Source organism: Mesoplodon densirostris, chromosome 2, assembly GCF_025265405.1.
Source record: "Mesoplodon densirostris isolate mMesDen1 chromosome 2, mMesDen1 primary haplotype, whole genome shotgun sequence".
Lineage (NCBI taxonomy): Eukaryota > Metazoa > Chordata > Mammalia > Artiodactyla > Ziphiidae > Mesoplodon > Mesoplodon densirostris.
This window is the reverse complement of record NC_082662.1, coordinates 111,167,344-111,187,056: the sequence shown is the minus strand read 5'-3', so window position 1 is coordinate 111,187,056 and position 19,713 is coordinate 111,167,344. Positions and strand designations below refer to the sequence as shown.

Below are 19,713 nucleotides of genomic sequence, written 5' to 3'. Positions count from 1 at the left end.
ATGTCTACGTTTTTATTCCTGCCCTGCAGGTTCATCAGTGGGATGAACATTTTTTTTTCTTAGATTCCATATATATGTGTTAGCATATGGTATTTGTTTTTCTCTTTCTGACTTCACTCTGTCTGACACACTCTAGGTCCATCCACCTCACTACAAATAACTCAATTTCATTTCTTTCTATGGCTGAGTAATATTCCATTGTATATATGTGCCACTTCTTCTTTATCCATTCATCTGTTGATGGACATTTACAACAAACATTTTTTTCTTTTTACATCTTTATTGGAGTATAATTGCTTTACAATGTGTGTGTGTTAGTTTCTGCTTTATAACAAAGTGAATCAGTTATACATATACATATGTTCCCATATCTCTTCCCTCTTGCATCTCCCTCCCTCCCACCCTCCCTATCCCACCCCTCTAGGTGGTCACAAAGCACCGAGCTGATCTCCCTGTGCTATGCGGCTGCTTCCCACTAGCTATCTATTTTACGTTTGGTAGTGTACATATGTCCATGCCACTCTCTCGCTTTGTCCCAGCTTACCCTTCCCCCTCCTCATATCCTCAAGTCCATTCTCTAGTAGGTCTGTGTCTTTATTCCTGTCTTACCCCTAGGTTCCTCATGACATTTTTTTTTCTTAAATTCCATATATATGTATTAGCATATGGTATTTGTCTTTCTCTTTCTGACTTACTTCACTCTGTATGACAGACTCTAGGTCCATCCACCTCATTACAAATAGCTCAATTTCGTTTCTTTTTATGGCTGAGTAATATTCCATTGTATATATGTGCCACATCTTCTTTATCCATTCATCCGATGATGGACACTTAGGTTGTTTCCATCTCTGGGCTATTGTGAATAGAGCTGCAATGAACATTTTGGTACATGACTCTTTTTGAATTATGGTTTTCTCAGGGTATCTGCCCAGTAGTGGGATTGCTGGGTCATATGGTAGTTCTATTTGTAGTTCTTTAAGGAACCTCCATACTGTTCTCCATAGTGGCTGTACCAATTCACATTCCCACCAGCAGTGCAAGAGTGTTCCCTTTTTTCCACACCCTCTCCAGCATTTATTGTTTCTAGATTTTTTGATGATGGCCATTCTGACTGGTGTGAGATGATATCTCATTGTAGTTTAGATTTGCATTTCTCTAATGATTAATGATGTTGAGCCTTCTTTCATGTGTTTGTTGGCAGTCTGTATATCTTCTTTGGAGAAATGTCTATTTAGGTCTTCTGCCCATTTTTGGATTGGGTGGTTTGTTTTTTTGTTATTGAGCTGCATGAGCTGCTTATAAATTTTAGAGATTAATCCTTTGTCAGTTGCTTCATTTGCAAATATTTTCTCCCTTTCTGAGGGTTGTCTTTTGGTCTTGTTTATGGTTTCCTTTGCTGTGCAAAAGCTTTGAAGTTTCATTAGGTCCCATTTGTTTATTTTTGTTTTTATTTCCATTTCTCTAGGAGGTGGGTCCAAAAGGATCTTGCTGTGATTTATGTCATAGAGTGTTCTGCCTATGTTTTCCTCTAAGAGTTTGATAGTGTCTGGCCTTACATTTAGGTCTTTAATCCATTTTGAGCTTATTTTTGTGTATGGTATTAGGGAGTGATCTAATCTCATACTTTTACATTACAACCAACATTTTTAAAATGCTTACTCAGTATAAAGAATTGTACTAAGAGACTGGTTCAAGATTGCGGAGTAGAAGGACGTGCGCTCACTCCCTCTTGCGAGAGCACCAGAATCACAACTAACTGCTGAACAGTCATCGACAGGAAGACAGTGGAACTCACCAAAAAAGATACCCCACATCCAAAGGCAAAGGAGAAGCCACAATAAGACGGTATCAAGAGCTGCACTGGGGTCTAAAGATTCTTCCCAACCACTCCTGTTCCTTTTCCCATTACCCTTCAGAAGCATTGACCCCCAGTAACTGTCTTGTACTTCTAATTCCCTCTTGGTGTCTGCTTCTTGGAGGACCTGAGCAGACATAGCCTATAAATAACAGAAGACTAATATCTAGAATGTATATGTAAAAACAAACAAACTACAGATTGATGAGATAAAAACAAATCATAGAAAATTAGGTGAAAGATACAAACAGGCAATCCACAGGAGAAATCTAAAAAGCTAATGAATACAGGAAAAGATGCCTGATCTCATAGAGAAAGCCAGGGCGTTGCAATGAAAACCCAAAGCAGCCAAAAAAACAAACAAACAAATAAATAAATATATATATTTTTAAAAACAAAATGAGGAAGTACTTACCCATCTTTAGAGACTTTCCCACATGTGCATAAGGAGACACACAGAAGAATACATTGCAGAATCATTTGAAAGAGGAAAAGAACCTAGAACAATCTAAATGTCCAGCAAGAGAAAAATGGATGAATATATTGTGAAACAGATATGCTATGGAATATCATACAGCTGTGAAAACAAATAAGCCACAGCAAAAATTTCCACGTGGAATGGAAGTGAAAAATTGACTTTTGGCTGTGAAAAGTCCTAATAATATATACTTTATTTATCTTGAAAAGTTAAAAAAAAAGAGAAGTTAAAAAAAAAAGAGAGAGAGACTTGTTTATCCTCTAGTCTACAGGAAGTAAGTTGACAAGTACTTTTGATGTGATTTGTCTTGGCCACACTAGCTGCTGAAGGAGACTAATTATGATTTTGTAAATCTTTCATGTATTAAAAACAGAAAAGTGTAAAAAAAAGAATTATACTAAGTTTCAGGGATTAAATGGATATAAAAATATTTCAATACTTAATTCTATCTGTATGGGGACCAGATTAAGTGACACATGAACCTAAGACTTGAAAAATATCTTAAGGCCCTTTCTGAGGTTCTGGAACCTAAAATTTTGCTGTCACCAAAAGAGGAAATTGAAACTTTATAATGATTCCCAAGCAGTATCAATTCTAAAAGAACTTAGCTGGCTAATAATAAATCAGCACAGCTGGTTTTGCCATTTTTCACAGAATGTTTATTGAGCATCTGTTATTACCACTAGAAAGAGTTCACATTTACTGAATGCTTACCATGTGTCAGGCCCTACTTTATTTCTTGCTGTGCAAAAATTATTTATTTTTGTGTGTCAGTATTTATTACCATGTGGTAAGCAGTGTATTTAAAGCTACCAGGATAAAACAAATTAGTAAGACATGGCCCTGACTTCTATAAATGTTATAGACTAGTGACAGACATATAAACAACTGATATCAATATTATTAATAATATCAACCATAATAAAATAAACATGAATTATGGAAGCTCAGGAATGAGTCATTCTTAATCGATTTTAGATGTGGTTTCATTGAAAATAGCTTTGAAAAATCTCAGTGAGCAGAGAAGACTAGGGATTGGGGTGGATGAGGGATTGGAGAGATTTGGGTTGGGGGTGAGGAGTAGGGTTAGGGGAGGGAGGGTGGCATATCAGGCTGAAGGTTCTGGGTGAACAAAGGCACCAAGAGAGCTGTGTGTGTGAATGGTAAGGGCTGCAGTGGCTCTAAATATAGGGTGCAAACACATATACATGGTAGAGCTGAGGACAGAAAGTAGGTTGGAGGTGAGTCCTGGAAGACCTTGAAAGCCTCTCATGTCCCTAGAAGTTCATATTTTATTTTATAGACACTCAGGCATTTAGTGGGCAGCAAATATTTTTTTAGTAGAAGAAAGACACTATCAGATCTATATTTTAGCGATATTCCTCTGGTAGTGGTGTAAAGAACAAATAACAGATGAAGAACAAAATGGAGATGCAAGAAATTGGAAAATCAACATTTAGGAGACACCGCACATACTCTATTTCTTCTCAAAGAAAGAATACATAAAGACAGAATGACTCTTGAACTTTTTTGAAGCTTGGGTATGGGTTTGGCAGATTGGGAGATGTAAAATGGCATTCAGACACAAAGAACAGTATACTGAAATGTGTAGGCATGAGAGACCACATTCGATAATCTGCAAGTAGTTTTTGTTGAGCTTTGTAAGGACCAAAGACAAGCTTGAGAGATGTCTGACTTCCAACTAGGCAAATTTACACATTTCTATTATTTTGATTTTTTTTTTGTCTTTCTGCCTAAAGAACATCCCTTAGAACTTCCTTTTGTATGGATATGTGGGCAACAAATTTATTTCATTCCTGTATGTATTTGGGTTTATTTCTAGATTTTCTATTCTGGTACATCAATATGTATATCTATCCTTGGCCAGTATCACACGTTTATAATGTTTTAATATCTAGTCAGGTTAGTCTTCCCCTTATTACTCTCTTTTTTCAGATTTTTTCCTGAAGATTCTTGCTTTTTATTTTTTTCCATGTGATCTATTGAATTAGCTTGTCAAGTTGTCTAAAATTCTGCTGGTATTTTTATTTGGATGACATTAAATTTATATCTTTAATTAGGGAAAATTGACCTCTTTATACTATTGAACCTTCCTATCTAAGAATAAGAGGTGCCTTTATATTTTGTCAAGTATTCTTTTGTGCCCTTCTTATAGATATTGCCCATTTCTTGCTAACCTCTTTTCTAAGGAGTTTATCTTTTATTATTTTTGCAGTTTAAATGGGGTCTTTTCCAATATAATTTCTAATTGGATGTATATTTGAAAGCTATTGGTTTCTATTATATTAGTTTTTGTACTCAGCTACCTTACCTTGAATTCTCTTTTGGTTTATACATTTCTCAGTTGATTCTTTTGATTTTTTTTTTTTTTTGAGTATGTAAGCATATCATCCACAGAGGTAAATTTTACCTTTTTCTTTCTCATTTTTACCTCTAATTTCTTTCTTTTCTGTTTGCATTATGTAATATCTCCAAAATGATGCTAAGTGATAGAATTGATAGGTCTTGACTTAGAAATATGATTATTTTTTATAGATGCATGAAATTCCCTTATAAAAATGTATATAATTTATTTAAACTCCAATAAATGAACATCTATATTGTTTCCAGTGTTCTCAGTTACAAATTATACTGTAATTAATGATTGATATTTTGACACAAAGAAGTTGTAAAATTACCATAAATCAAATCTGTTATTACATATTTTTTATTTCTTTCATAATAACAACATTAGCTAACATTTATTGAGCTTAACTATGCAGCCCATACTGTGTTAAATGCTTTACGTATCCTTATTATTGCCATTTTACAGATATCAAATAGCTTCCCCAAGGTAACCTAGCTAGTAACAGGCTGAGCCAGGAAGCAGAACAGGTCTTTTTTGTTTTTCTCTCTCTTTTTATATATTTTATTATTTATTTTTATTTTTAACTTGGTTATAGAATATTTTAAACATATATATGAAAGGTGAGAGAGAGTAGTAGAGTGAAGTGCCACATACCCATCATCCAGTGTTAACAGTTATCAACATTTTCCAGTCTTGTTTCATCTATCCCTCCTCATTTTTTTTCAGTATTTTAAAGCAAATGCCAGATATTACTTTACTCATATAATGAGGGATCATGTGTAATCCCTCATTATACATCTCTGAGTGAGAAATTTTTTAATATAAGCACCATGCCATTAGCACATCCAACAAAATTAATAATTATTTCTCAATATCATTTAATATTTAGTCCATTTAAAAGCCTCTCCAATTGTTTAAGGTGTCTTTTTACTGTTCGTTTACTCAAATTAGTATCCAAACAGTTTTACATATCGCATTTAGTTGTTAAGTCTACTGTATTCTTTGACAGTCACCTCCTCACCCTACACTCCCCCCAGACACACATACTTTTTTTTCCCTTGTAATTGATTTTATAGAGAAGCCAGGTCCTTTGTCCAGTAGACTCTCTTATGCTCTGGATTTGGCCGATTGCTTGCTCTTTCTGAATCCAAGGTCCTAGTGCTCTTAGCTACCACAATATACTCTATTTCTCATTATCCTTCATAGATGTTGTGAGGAGTAAATGAAAACTTACAAGTGACAGCCCAGTAACTTTTTTAAATTTAATTTTCTTTATTTAGTTTTGGCTGCTTTGGGTCTTCCTTGCTGCACGTGGGCTTTCTCTAGTGGTCTGTGGGCTTCTCATTGCTGTGGCTTCTCTTGTTGCAGAGCATGGGCTCTAGGCACACGGACTTCAGTAGTTGTGGCACACGGGCTCAGTAGTTGTGGCTTTTAGGCTCTAGAGCGCAGGCTCAGTAGTTGTGGTGTACGGGCTTTGTTGCTCTGCAGCACGTGGGATCTTCCCGGACCAGGGGTTGAACCCGTGTCCCCTGCACTGCAGCCGGATTCTTAAGCACTGCACCACCAGGAAAGTCCAGCCCATTAACTTTTAGTGGCATAGGTATTATAATACTCCTGGGCAATTTTATTTTTTTACAGTACATATCCTTTTTGCTGAACCTTCAGGCTCTAATGCCCTTGAAAAGCCTTTATGAGTCAATGACAGCCTTCATAATACTTACAAACTAAGTTTGTCCACGGACTTCAGGAATCTAATTCTTCACCTCTGGACATTTATAGCCTAAGGTCTGCTTTCCTGTGTCGACATAAAGAAAAACACACAAGGTAAAAGTTGTGAGTTAAGTTTTATTCAGGGAACTTACTGAGGACTATAGCCTGGGAAATAGCCTCTCAGTAGCTCTGAGGGGACTGCTCCAAAGAGCTAGGGGGAGGAGCCAATATGTATATGATTTTTTTTTTGGCTGGAAAATACATGTAGTCAAGCATACATCTTGGTAAAAGATTACTGCAAATCACAAAGAACAGATTTCTCAAGTTAATTATTTTAGTGCTTTTCTATACATGGAAGATGCAAGAATCTGGGGACATTGAAGTTCTTCCTTAGGTATGCATCTTAACTCTCTGTTAAGCACAGAATGTTTCATCCTATTTTTCCCATCCTGAATTCCCCTCAGGGAGCACTGTTGGTGGGAAAGCCACTGCACTGGGTTACCATTTAACCCTTTGTGTAATGGGATAATGAGCGACACTCTTTGTTCTTTTTGTTTACACCTGAGACTCTACATGTGGATTTAACAGAGCAAAGATGCTGTGCTTTTGTAGATAACAGAAAATTCTAAGGAATTAACTGAAAAATTATTAGAACTAATAAATGAGCTCAGCAAAGTTGCAGGGTACAAGATCACTATACAAAAATCAATTTGATCTCTATACAGTAGCAGAACAAACTGAAAATGAAATTAAGGCAATTCCATTTACTATAGCATCAAAAGGAATAAAATACTTAGGAACAAATTTGAAGAAGTGCAACAAACTTCAGTTATAAAATAAATAAGTCATGGGTGATCTCAGAGAGGCAGCAGTGAGTGGTGGCGCAAAGTGAGAACTTAATTCCCTGCCCAGGAATTGAACCTGGGTAGCCTGGATGAAAACGGGGAATCCTAGCCACCAGACCAGCAAGGGCTAGAGGCTAGAAGCTATTTTTCTCTGGCTCTTGCCCCCAGTGAAAAATGCATTTCTCACGGAGGTAAAAAAACTGTAAAAATAGGTACAAAGTTTATTATTAGAGACATAGCACAACAACAAGTGGGAGAGAACACAGAGAAACAGTTTGTTTAGTTAAGATAGAAGCAAGGCAGAGATACACACCCGGAGAGAAAGGGTGTGGGCATCCTCCCTAATGAGGAGGAGCGCAGTAAAGAGGCTATTATGTCATTTATATAGGGCAGTTCTTCGGGGTCTTTGTCTTCCTTCTGGCCAATCATCTTGTTTTTGTCTCCCCTGGCTTATTTGTTTCAGGACCCTCCCCCTAGGTGCACACATACCTCTCAGCCTAGATGGATCTCGATGAAAAGGCATCTGGGAGAAGCAAGACTCATTATGGCCTGGCGTTGTCCCCGGACTTTTGACCCCCCAAGGAGCCTTTCTGCACATGTATAGTGTCTCCCTTGCCCCAACGAGATGGGGGAAGCTGAGACTTTTGATCCTTTACTCAAGCGAGGTTTTGCCCCTCTTTGTTAGTGCCATGACTGTTATCTTAAGGTGTCCACAAGAGACAAAGCCTGGCTATTTACCCTGTTTCTGTTGTTACTTCCATTTTGGAGGGCAAACAGGAGGCTGATTGTAAATGCCTAACCTGGAGCCCACCTACCTCCTGTCTCAGGAAATGCAAACAGGAGGCTAGTTGTGAGTGTCCAACCTGAAGCTCGTCTTTTTCTCGCCCCAAGAAATGTAAATAGGCGGCCAGTTGTAAATGTCTAATCTGGAGCCCATCTATCTCCTGCCTCATGGGGATGTAATGTACAGGATGACAACTATAGTTAATAATACTGTATTGCATATTTGGAAGTTGCTAAGGAAGTAGATCTTAAAAGTTTTCATCACTAGAAAAAAAATTCTGAAACTGTGTGTGGTGATAGATGTTAACTAGATTTATTGTGGTAATAATTTTGCAATCCATACAGATGTTGAATCATTACTTTGTACACCTGAAACTAACGTAATGTTGTATGTCAATTATACCTCAATAAAAAAAAAGAAAAAAAGAAGCGCAAAACTTATACTCTGAAAACTACAAAACACTGTTGGAAAGAAATTCATAAGACCTAAAAAAATGGAAAGACATTGCATGTTCATGGACTACAAGATAATATTAAGATGTCAATACTCTGCCAAATTGATCTATAGGTTCAAAACAATCCCTATCAAAATCCTAGCTGGCTTCGCTCTCGTGGTTCCTCTGGGGAAATAAGGATGAAGCAGGGAGCGGGGCGATTGCGCAGGGGGCGGATCCAGCCGTGGCTTCTGCCACCGCTGCCACCACCATCTCTGTGCTTGTGGCGTGGGAAAGGAGGTGTGAATCCCGGGCGCGAGGCGGCGGCTGCGCTGCTGCTGCAGGGTCAGCGGTGGGAAGGCGATGGCGGATACAGATATACTCAACATCGACAGCATCATCCAAAGGCTGCTGAAAGTGAGAGGGTCCAAGCCTGGTAAGAATATGTAGCTACAGGAGAATGAAGTGTGAATGAACTGTGCTTAAAGTCTGGAGACGTCTTTCTCAGTCAGCCTATCCTACTAGAACTTGAAGCACCACTCAGAATATGTGGTGATATCCATGGGCAATACTATGAGTTGCTTCACCTTTTTGAGTATGGTGGTTTCCCGCCAGAAAGCAATTACCTGTTTCCTGGGGACTATGTGGACAGGGGAAAGTCTCATTGGAGACTCTCTGCCTCTTACTGGCTTACAAAATCAAATATTCCGAGAATTTTTTCTTCTTAGAGGAAACCATGAATGTGCCAGCATCAATAGAATTTATGGATTTTATGATGAATGTAAAAGAAGATATAATATTAAACTATGGAAAACTTTCACAGACTGCTTTAACTGTTTATGGATAGCAGCCTTGGTGCATGAGAAAATATTCTGCTGTCATGGAGGTTTATTACCAGATCTTCAATCTATGGAGCAGATTCAGAGAATTATTTGACCAACTGATGTACAAGATCAAGGTCTTCCTTGTGATCTTTTGTGGTCTGATGCCAATAAAGGTGTCTTAGGCTGGGGTGAAAATGACAGAGGAGTGTTCTTCACATTTGGTGCAGAAGTGGTTGCAAAATTTCTCCATAAGCATGATTTAGATCTTACATGTAGAGCCCATTTGGTGGTTGAAGGTGGATATGAATTTTTTGCAAAGAGGCAGTTGGTCACTCTGTTTTCTGCACCCAATTATTGTGGAGAGTTTGACGATGCGGGTGCCATGATGAGTGTGGTTGAAACACTAATGTGTTCTTTTCAGGTTTTAAAGCCTGCAGAGAAAAAGAAGCCGGATGCCACAAGACCCGTAACACCTCCAAGAGGTATGATCACAAAGCAAGCAAAGAAATAGATGTCATTTTGACACTCTTTGTTGGGACTTATAACATATAGTATATAACCTTCTTTTTTTTTTTTTTTTTTTTTTTTTTGCGGTACACGGGCCTCTCACTGTTGTGGTCTCTCCCGTTGTGGAGCACAGGCTCCAGACGCGCAGGCCCAGCGGCCATGGCTCATGGGCCCAGCCGCTCCGTGGCATGTGGGATCCTCCCAAACCGGGGCACGAACCCGTGTCCCCTGCATCGGCAGGCGGACCGCCAACCACTGCGCCACCAGGGAAGCCCTAACCTTCATTTTTAAAACTGTAATGTGTGTTGGTCAGCTTGCTCAAATAGTGTTTGTGGTCCCGCCCCCTTCCATTTTTGACTTAATAAATGGTATTTGCTGGTTATAATAGCAAATGACTCTCCACTCCCAAGGAAAAATGTTTTGTTTTGTTTAGTTCTCTGTTCCTTTTGCAAACAACTTTAATGAAGGTGTTAAAGCTGTACACCCCAGGACAGTTTATCCTGTCTAAGGGGTGAGTGTACAACTGATCTTTTTTAAATTCAGTACAGCCCATGAATAATGTAAATGCTCATTTTCTTTAGGATATAAAGAGAGCCCTAGGGTGCCCAGTCTGTACCTGTTATTGTCATAAAATGCATACTATTGGATAAAAAAAAATCCTGGCTGGCTTCTTTGTAGAAATTGACATGCTGACCCTAAAATTCATATGAACATTAAAGGGATCCACAATAGCCAAAACAATCTTGAAAAAGAATAGAGTTGAAAGAATAAAGTTCTTGAAAAAGAATATACTTCCCAATTTCAAAACTTACTACAAACCAACAGTAGTAACCAAGACCGTGTATTACTGCCATAAGGATAGGTTTATAGATCAATGGAATAGAATTAAGAATACAGAAATAAACTCTTTTATTTATGTTCAGTTGAGTTTCAACAAGGGTGCCAAGATAATTTGACAGGGAAAAGAATAGTCTTTTCAACAAATGGTGCTGGGACAGCTGGATGACAACATGTAAAAGAATGAAGTTGGAATGGTACCTCACACCATATATAAAAATTAATTCAAAATGGTTTAAAAAAACTAAATATAAGAGTTAAAACTATAAAACTCTTAGGAAAAAACATAGATCTTGTCTTAGACATGACACCACAAGTACAAGCAACAACAAAATAAATTGGACTTCATCAAAATTTAGAACTTTTGTGCATTAAAGTGTCTCAAGTGAGACACTTAAAGTGACTCAAGAGAGTCAAAAGACAGCCCACAAAATAAGAGAAAATGTCTGCAAATCATATATCTGATTTTAAAAGTAATATCCAGAATATATAAAGAGCTACAACTCAAAAAACCCAATGCAAAAATGGGCAAAGGATTTGAACAGACTTTTCTCCAAAGATGGACAAATAGTCAATAAGCACGTGAAACTATGCTCATCACTATCCTTTAGAGAAATGCAAATCAAAACCACGATGAGATATCACTTCACACTCATTATGGTGGCTATTACAAAAAAAGCAAACAATAGCAAGTGTGGGAAGGATGTGGAAAAATTGGAACTCTGGTACATTGCTGGTGGGAACATAAAGTGGTGCAACTGTTGTGGTTTTGAAGGTTCCCCAAAAAGTTAAACATAGAATTACCTTTTTTTTTTTTTTTTGCCATGCTGCTGGGCTTGTGGGATCCAATTCTCCAACCAGGGATTGAACCCTGGCCTTTGGCAGGAGAGCATGGTGTCCTAATCAATGGACCACCCGGGAATTCCCTATAAAATTACAATATTGATCTAGCAATTTCACTCCTAGATATACATCAAAAAGTATTGAAAACATGGACTCAGACAGATACTTGTACACCAATGTTCTTAGCAGCATAATTCACAATAGCCAAAAGGTAGAAACAATCAAAGTGTTCATCACCAGATGAATGGATTAACAAAATGTGCTATATACACACAATGGAATATTATTCAGCCTTAAAAAGGAATGAAGTGTTGATACATACTACAACATGGAAGAACAGTGCAAACATAAGTGAAATAAGCCAAACACAAAAGGACAAATGATTCCGCTTACATGAGGCATTTAAAATAGACTAACTCACAGAGACAGAAAGTAGAATAGACTAGAGGTATTACCAGGAGCTGGGGGCGGTGGGCAAAATGGGGAGTTATTTTTTAAAGGGTGTAAATTTTCTGTTTGGAATAATGAACAATTTCTAAATGAGGGAGGTTATGAGTATGTGGGGTCGAAGAGTATATTGGAACTCTTTGTACTTTCAGCTCAATTTTGCTGTGAACCTAGAACTATTCTAAAAAATAAAGTCTATTTAAAAAAAAAAGAAGTTCTGGAAATAGACTGTGGCAATAATTATACAATATTATGAATGTACTTAATGCCACTTAATTGTATACATAAAAATAGCTAAAAAGGGGGCTTCCCTAGTGGCGCAGTGGTTGAGAGTCTGCCTGCCGATGCAGGGGACACGGGTTCGTGCCCCGGTCTGGGAAGATCCCACATGCCGCGGAGCGGCTAGGCCCATGAGCCATGGCCGCTGAGCCTGTGGGTCTGGAGCCTGTGCTCCACAACGGGAGAGACCACAACAGTGAGAGGCCCGTGTACCGCAAAAAAAAAAAAAAAAAAAAATGTTCATACCTACATTAAAAAGTGCTTACCAAAGTCCCCTCCCCAGTGAGACAGCCCAGGGCCTTATCTGGTTACTGTGTTCAGCCGATATATATAGTCTTCCTCGTAAAGTTTGGATATGGCCCCTTGAGGTCTGGCAACCTAAAACTTAAGTTATCTATATCTAAGCTATGTTAAAAATGATGGAGAAGAAGAAATAGTATAACTACAGTGAAAGTCTAATTCTGGAAAGAGGAGAATGGATGAAAAAATAGTACACAGTTATCACTGATCCATAGCATACATTATACCAACTAGGCAGGAATACAGAAGCCTCCCTCCCTGGGGTTGGAGTGAGTTTCTTGGCCAGCCAACTGGGAACCTCCAAATTTGTTCTCTGTGGGAATCTTCCTTATTGCCACCATGGCCCCTGTTTTTTCCTGCTAGATAGATGGTCTTGCTTGTCCTTATTCTCCATGGCTATGCCAGAGGTTGGCATGGGGTAAATGCCTTTTCTGGAGAAGGACTACTCAACTTTAGCTGTGGTACAAGTTGGGAGCCTAGAAAGGCAATAGACTGTTAGGCTTAGGGATTCTTTGGCACTACAGTTTCTATGACAGCTCAGTAGCCTTTGGTTCAGTTCCTTCTTCTAGTTCCCACAGCCAAAGATTTTTTTCCTAGTCATTGTAGCCAGAAGAATACAAAGCTCTGATGGACTAGCCTTGGGACGTACACGTACCACTGGAACTAGGGGAGAATGTTGCTTCTCTCTTAATCCCATGAGTGTGTGTGGGGGGGAGTTCCCCATTTTAAAATCAGGATGCTATTGCCACAAGAAGGGGAAATGGAGGCTAGGTGGCAAATAATATACACTTAAAGACATGCTTTAGCTCAAGTGTTCTCCACCTCTATAGAGAAGACTGATGTTCACATTTGTGACACATTTCCATGGGTATACTCACAAAATAATGTCAGTCTCTAGTAGCTATCTATAAACCCCCCTATCCTCTCCCAGAAAGCATACTGGAATGTACTTATATCAAAGTGATGTTATTACAGAGATAACCTTAATCTACTCTAATTTTTAAATGTGTCACTTGCAAATTTTGGCACTTTATTATTACTAACAAATTTCTTGTGACTTACCTTGTGTCACCTTGTTTTGACACAAGTGTGTCACAATTGTTATACATTTGTTGGGGGAAGGGTCTTATCTGTGACACCCCAGTACTCCTGAGTTATGTCTTGTTTTGACCTCTTAGTAAAATTAACCTTCCTTCTTTGAGCACACATTGCCACGTGACAGAGAGAGGCACCCAGGATAATGGGGGATGTCTACTGGGATCAGGTATTTCCAGAATAATGCACCAAGCAGATAATCTATACAGAAAGTATTAGAAATATTGTATGTTTTCAATTAAAACATTCCTATCTTTCCCAATGATTCAAGAATCCTATTTTCTTTCTTCAGAAAATGTAAACTAGATAATTAATTAATTTTCTAGTCTCCTATACTCTATTAAGGGTGTTCTTCATCTCACCTTTATGTACCTCTTGGGCAAAAGGGTCAGTAACAAGTGAGCTATCTTAACTATAGAAATAATGTACGTTATTAAATTCCCAGCATAAAGTTAGTTACTTGGGTAAATTAACAGAGAGTAAAACTAGCATCAGTATCATCCTAAAATTCAGAGTCCTTTTCTTTAAGACCAAGTAAGATAGTTCCTCAAAGAAACTTGAAGCAGCTAACTTTCAGGGTGCATAAGCCTGAGAGATGGTGACTTTAAAACCTGGAGAAGGGGGATTTCCCTGGTGGTGCAGTGGTTAAGAATCTGCCTGCCAGTGCAAGGGACACGGGTTCAAGCCCTGGCCCAGGAAGATCCTACATGCCGCGTAGTAACTAAGCCTGTGAGCCACAACTACTGAGCCCACAGGCCACAAGTACTGAAGCCTGCACGCCTAGAGCCCATGCTCCCAACAAAAGAAGCCACCGCAATGAGAAGCCCGCACACCACAAGGAAGAGTAGCCCCCCGCTCGCCATAACCAAAGAAAGCCTGAGCACAGCAACGGAGACCCAATGCAGCCAAAAATAAAAATAAATAATAAAAATTTAAAAAAACAGCCTGGAGAAGGCACTAGGCTTCCTTATTTGGCTTTCACTTTCCTTTTCAACATCATTCAGGAAATGTTTCCTCATCTGTGATGGAAGGGAGACAGCATTCTAGAGAAGATTAAGTACTGTACTACTGCAGATTTCCTCTCTTTAAAAAACAGATATCTCTAGTTAAATTTGCAACAGCAGGTTTGCCCCATTTCAAAGGAAACTAATTGTGCAAAAATTCAATTTACAGGTTTAGAATGTTGCAGAATGAGTTTTAATTTTATGAAATGCACTAAGTGTACCTGAGGATAGACTATATAATGATGTGTTCCCCTAATGTTTTTAAATACTGTAGTATGACTATTTACAGACTTTTATATACGAAGAGGAGAGCAAAAGAAGCAGAGAAACCTAAGGCTAAAAGCCTTAGAAGCCATGGCCAAACGGGTGATGAATCAGAAGTGAAGATAAAACATGTAGAAGATTATAATTAGAAAATTAATCCAATAAATATTTATTTGTTTTTGCCTAAACATGTATTAAACAGAACAATACAAAGATAAGTAAGACAGGATCCTGTATTCTCAAGTCAGCTGGTGAGATGAAACCATCTTATATGATACAAATAGAGAATAAGTTCAAAACTGCATGGTGCAATTTGTTTCTTAAAAGTATATAGAATATATGTGTATGTATAACTGAATCACTTTGCTGTACACCTGAAACTAACACAACACTGTAAATCAAATATACTCTAATATAAAATAAAAATTAAATTAAAAAAGTATATAGAAATGGAAGATGGTGAGGCAGTCAGAGAAGACTGGGAAAGGCGATACTTGAAGTAAAACTTGCAAGGTAGAGAGGCCAAGGAATAGAGAGAGTCATTTCAGAAAGACACGAATGACCGTGCAATGTGGGGGCCCATGAGACCAGCTTGACTACAACAGAGGGTGAAAGTTTAAAAAAATCTACTCTAAATTGAATAAAGTGCCTAAGGATGGGCCAGATTATGGGGAAAGGCATCAGGCAACAGAGAGCGTTTGTAGAAAATAGCCCGATAAAAAGTGGTGTTTTGGGCTTCCCTGGTGGCGCAGTGGTTGAGAGTCCGCCTGCCGATGAAGGGGACACAGCTTCGCGCCCCGGTCCGGGAGGATCCCACATGCCGCGGAGCGGCTGGGCCCGTGAGCCATGGCCGCTGAGCCTGCGCGTCCGGAGCCTGTGCTCCGCAACGGGAGAGGCCACAACAGTGAGAGGCAAATGTGCTGTTTTTTATTTATTTATTTATTTATTTTTTGGCTGCGTTGGGTCTTCGTTGCTGCGCAGGCTTTCACTAGTTGCCGCAGGTGGGGTCTACTCTTTGTTGCGGTGTGCGGGCTTCTCATTGAGTGGCTTCTCTTTGTTGCAGAGCATGGGCTCTAGGTGCGTGGGCTTCAGTAGTTGTGGCACATGGGCTCAGTAGTTGTGGCTTGCAGGCTCTAGAGCGCAGGCTCAGTAGTTGTGGTGCACAGACTTAGTTGCTCTGAAGCATGTGGGATCTTCCTGGACCAGGGCTTGAACCTGTGTCCTCTGAATCAGCAGGTGGATTCTTAACCACTGTGCCACCAGAGAAGTCCCTAAAAATGTGTTTTAAGAGAACAATTTGGCAGTGATGTACAGGATGAGATTGCAAGGTAGATTGGATTGAAGGCTGTTGAAATAATTTAAATCTTGTCAGTAAATATTTACTGAGTGCCTACTAACTATATCATTGCATTCTATACTGTGGAGGATACAAAGAAGAGTAAGATATGCATAACTCCTGTACTTAAGGGGCCAACAGGTAGATTTGTATGACAAAGACATAAATTAGGTAGAGAATTAAGAGGATGATTTTTCTGGTCTCAGAGTCTTTGAGTTTTTCATAAGAGAGCCTCAAAGTACTGTAGAGGCTCAAAAAGAGACATTACGTTGGGGATAAAGAAAGGTTTTTTTGAAAGAGGTATCTTTTGAGATGGGCCATGAAGGAGGAGCAGTATTTCAAGAGGCAGTGATGAGGGAAGGAAATTCCAGACAGTGGGAAGCAAAATGATTCTGTTGGGAAAGTACTACTTTAAAACTGGGTTCAATCCCAAGTCAGCAACCAGTCCTGTCCTCTTGAACAAACTATACAGCCTCTCAGAACTTTAATTTCTGTAAAATGAGGATAATAATTGTCCTACCTCACAGTGTTGTAAAGGTTAAATAATAATATATGAAGAGTATAGCATGCTCACTGGCATATAATTGGTGCATCCAACAAATGTTAGCTAGGACTGTTATAATAATAAAGTGAGTAAAGAGTGCAGAGGATAATAAGCATAAATGTCCTGGAAACATGAAGAAAACTACCTGCTCTGAGTGTAAGATTTATGTGAGAATAGTTGTCTTGGTCTGTTTGGGCTGCTATAACAAAACACCATAAACTGGGTGGCTTATAAATGACAGAAATTTATTTCTTACAGTTGTGGAGGCTGGGAAGTCTAAGATCAAGACACTGGCAGAGGGCCTCCCTGGTGGCGCAGTGGTTGAGAGTCCGCCTGCCAATGCAGGGGATACGGGTTCGTGCCCTAGTCTGGGAGGATCCCATGTGCCGCGGAGCGGCTGGGCCCGTGAGCCATGGCCGCTGGGCCTGCGCATCCGGAGCCTGTGCTCCGCAACGGGAGAGGCCACAACAGTGAGAGGCCCGCATACCACAAAAAGAAAAAAAAAAAAAAAAAAAAAGACACTGGCAGATTCAGTGTCTGGTGAGGCCCTCTTCCTGGTTCACAGATGGTTGTCTTTTCTCTGTGTCCTCACATGATGGAAAGGCAAAGGGAGCTCTCTAGGCCGGAACTGTTCAACATAAGCCTGCAATGGGTTGTCATATTAGAAAGAAAAGAATCTATTAAAGAGCATTAATTTCATGCCAAACACAGAGACTCAGGACTCAGACACCACTTTGAATGTTTTCACTGACCAAAGATGGGACAATATGAATATCAACAAGGATAAAACTGCATTGAATTGAAGCACATAAGATTTGGTTAAATCCATGAATTCATAATGATACAAGAAAAACTCAGTGGTTTTGCAATGTATGGACCTTATTTGGATCTCAGTTCAAACAAACCATTTTTTTAAATGTATAAGATAGGGAAATGTAAATACTGACATGTTTGAGGACATTAAGAAATTATTGTTAATTTATTTTAGATGTAATCATGGTATTGGGGTTTTATTTATTTCAGAGTCTTTATCTTTTACAGATACACACTGGAATATTTACATGTGAAAGAATCTGATATCTAGTATTTGGTTCAAAATAATCTGGGTAGTGGGAGGGTAAATAAAGCAAGACTGGCCACGTATTGATAATTGATGAAACAGGATAATGGTCTCACGGGTGTTCATTTTGCTATTACTGCTCCCATTTACCATTGCAACAAAAAGAATAAAATACCTAGGAATAAACCTACCTAAGAAGACAAAAGACCTGTATGCAGAAAACTATAAGACACTGATGAAAGAAATTAAAGATGATACCAACAGGTGGAGAGATATAGCATGTTCTTGGATTGGAAGAATCAACATTGTGAAAATGACTATACTACCAAAGCAATCTACAGATTCAAGGCAATCCCTGTCAAACTACCAATGGCACTTTTCACAGGTCTAGAACAAAAAATTTTACAATTTGTATGGAAACACAAAAGACCCCGAATAGCCAAAGCAATCTTGAGAAAGAAAAATGGAGCTGGAGGAATCAGGCTCCCTGACTTCAGACTATACTACAAAGCCACAGTAATCAAGACAATATGGTACTGGCACAAAAACAGAAATATAGATCAATGGAACAGGATAGAAAACCCAGAGATAAACCCACACACATATGGTCAACTTATCTTTGATAAAGGAAGCAAGAATATACAATGGAGAAAAGACAGCCTCTTCAATAAGTGGTGCTGGGAAAACTGGACAGCTACATGTAAAAGAATGAAATTAGAACACTTCCTAACACCATACACAAAAATAAACTCAAAATGGATAAAAGGCCTAAATGTAAGGTCAGACACTATAAAACTCTTAGAGGAAAACATAGGCAGAACACTCTATGACATAAATCACAGCAAGATCCTTTTGGACCCACCTCCTAGAGAAATGGAAATAAAAACAAAAATAAACAAGTGGGACCTAATGAAACTTCAAAGCTTTTGCACAGCAAAGGAAACCATAAACAAGATGAAAAGACAACCCTCAGGATGGGAGAAAATATTTGCCAATGAAGCAACTGACAAAGGATTAATCTCTAAAATATACAAGCAGCTCATGGAGCTCAATATCAAAAAAAACAAACAACCCAATCAAAAAATTGGTGGAAGACCTAAATAGACATTTCTCCAAAGAAATATACAGATTGCCAAGAAACATGAAAAGATGCTCAACATCACGAATCATTAGAGAAATGCAAATCAAAACCACAATGAGGTATCACCTCACACCAGTCAGAATGGCCATCATCAAAAAATCCACAAACAATAAATGCTGGAGAGGGTATGGAGAAAAGGGAACCTTCTTGCGCTGTTGGTGGGAATGTAAATTGATACAGCCACTATGGAGAACAGTATGGAGGTTCCTTAAAGAACTAAAAATAGAACTACCATATGACCCAGCAATCCCACTACTGGGCATATACCCAGAGAAAACCATAATTCAAAAAGAGACATGTACCCCAATGTTCATTGCAGCACTATTTATAATAGCCAGGACATGGTACCAGCCTAAATGTCCATCGACAGATGAATGGATAAAGAAGATGTGGCACATATATACAAAGGAATATTACTCAGCCATAAAAAGAAATGAAATTGAGTTATTTGTAGTGAGGTGGGTGGACCTAGAGTCTGTCATACAGAGTGAAGTAAGTCAGAAAGAGAAAAACAAATACCGTATGCTAACACATATATATGGAATCTAAAAAAAAATGGTTCTGATAAACCTAGGGGCAGGACAGGAATAAAGACGCAGATGTAGAGAATGGACTTGAGGACACAGGGAGGGGGAAGGGTAAGCTGGGATGAAGTGAGAGCGTGGCATGGACATATATACACTACCAAATGTAAAATAGATAGCTAGTTGGAAGCAGCCGCAGAGCACCGGGAGATCAGCTTGGTGCTTTGTGACCACC

The 19,713-nt window shown here is 38.8% G+C and overlaps 1 pseudogene; it reads left to right on the top strand.

Annotated features, from left to right (window-relative positions):
- The first annotated feature begins 8,836 nt into the window (after window positions 1–8,836).
- Window positions 8,837–9,808, top strand: LOC132482162 (serine/threonine-protein phosphatase PP1-gamma catalytic subunit-like; annotated as a pseudogene).
- The last annotated feature ends 9,905 nt before the right edge of the window (window positions 9,809–19,713 follow it).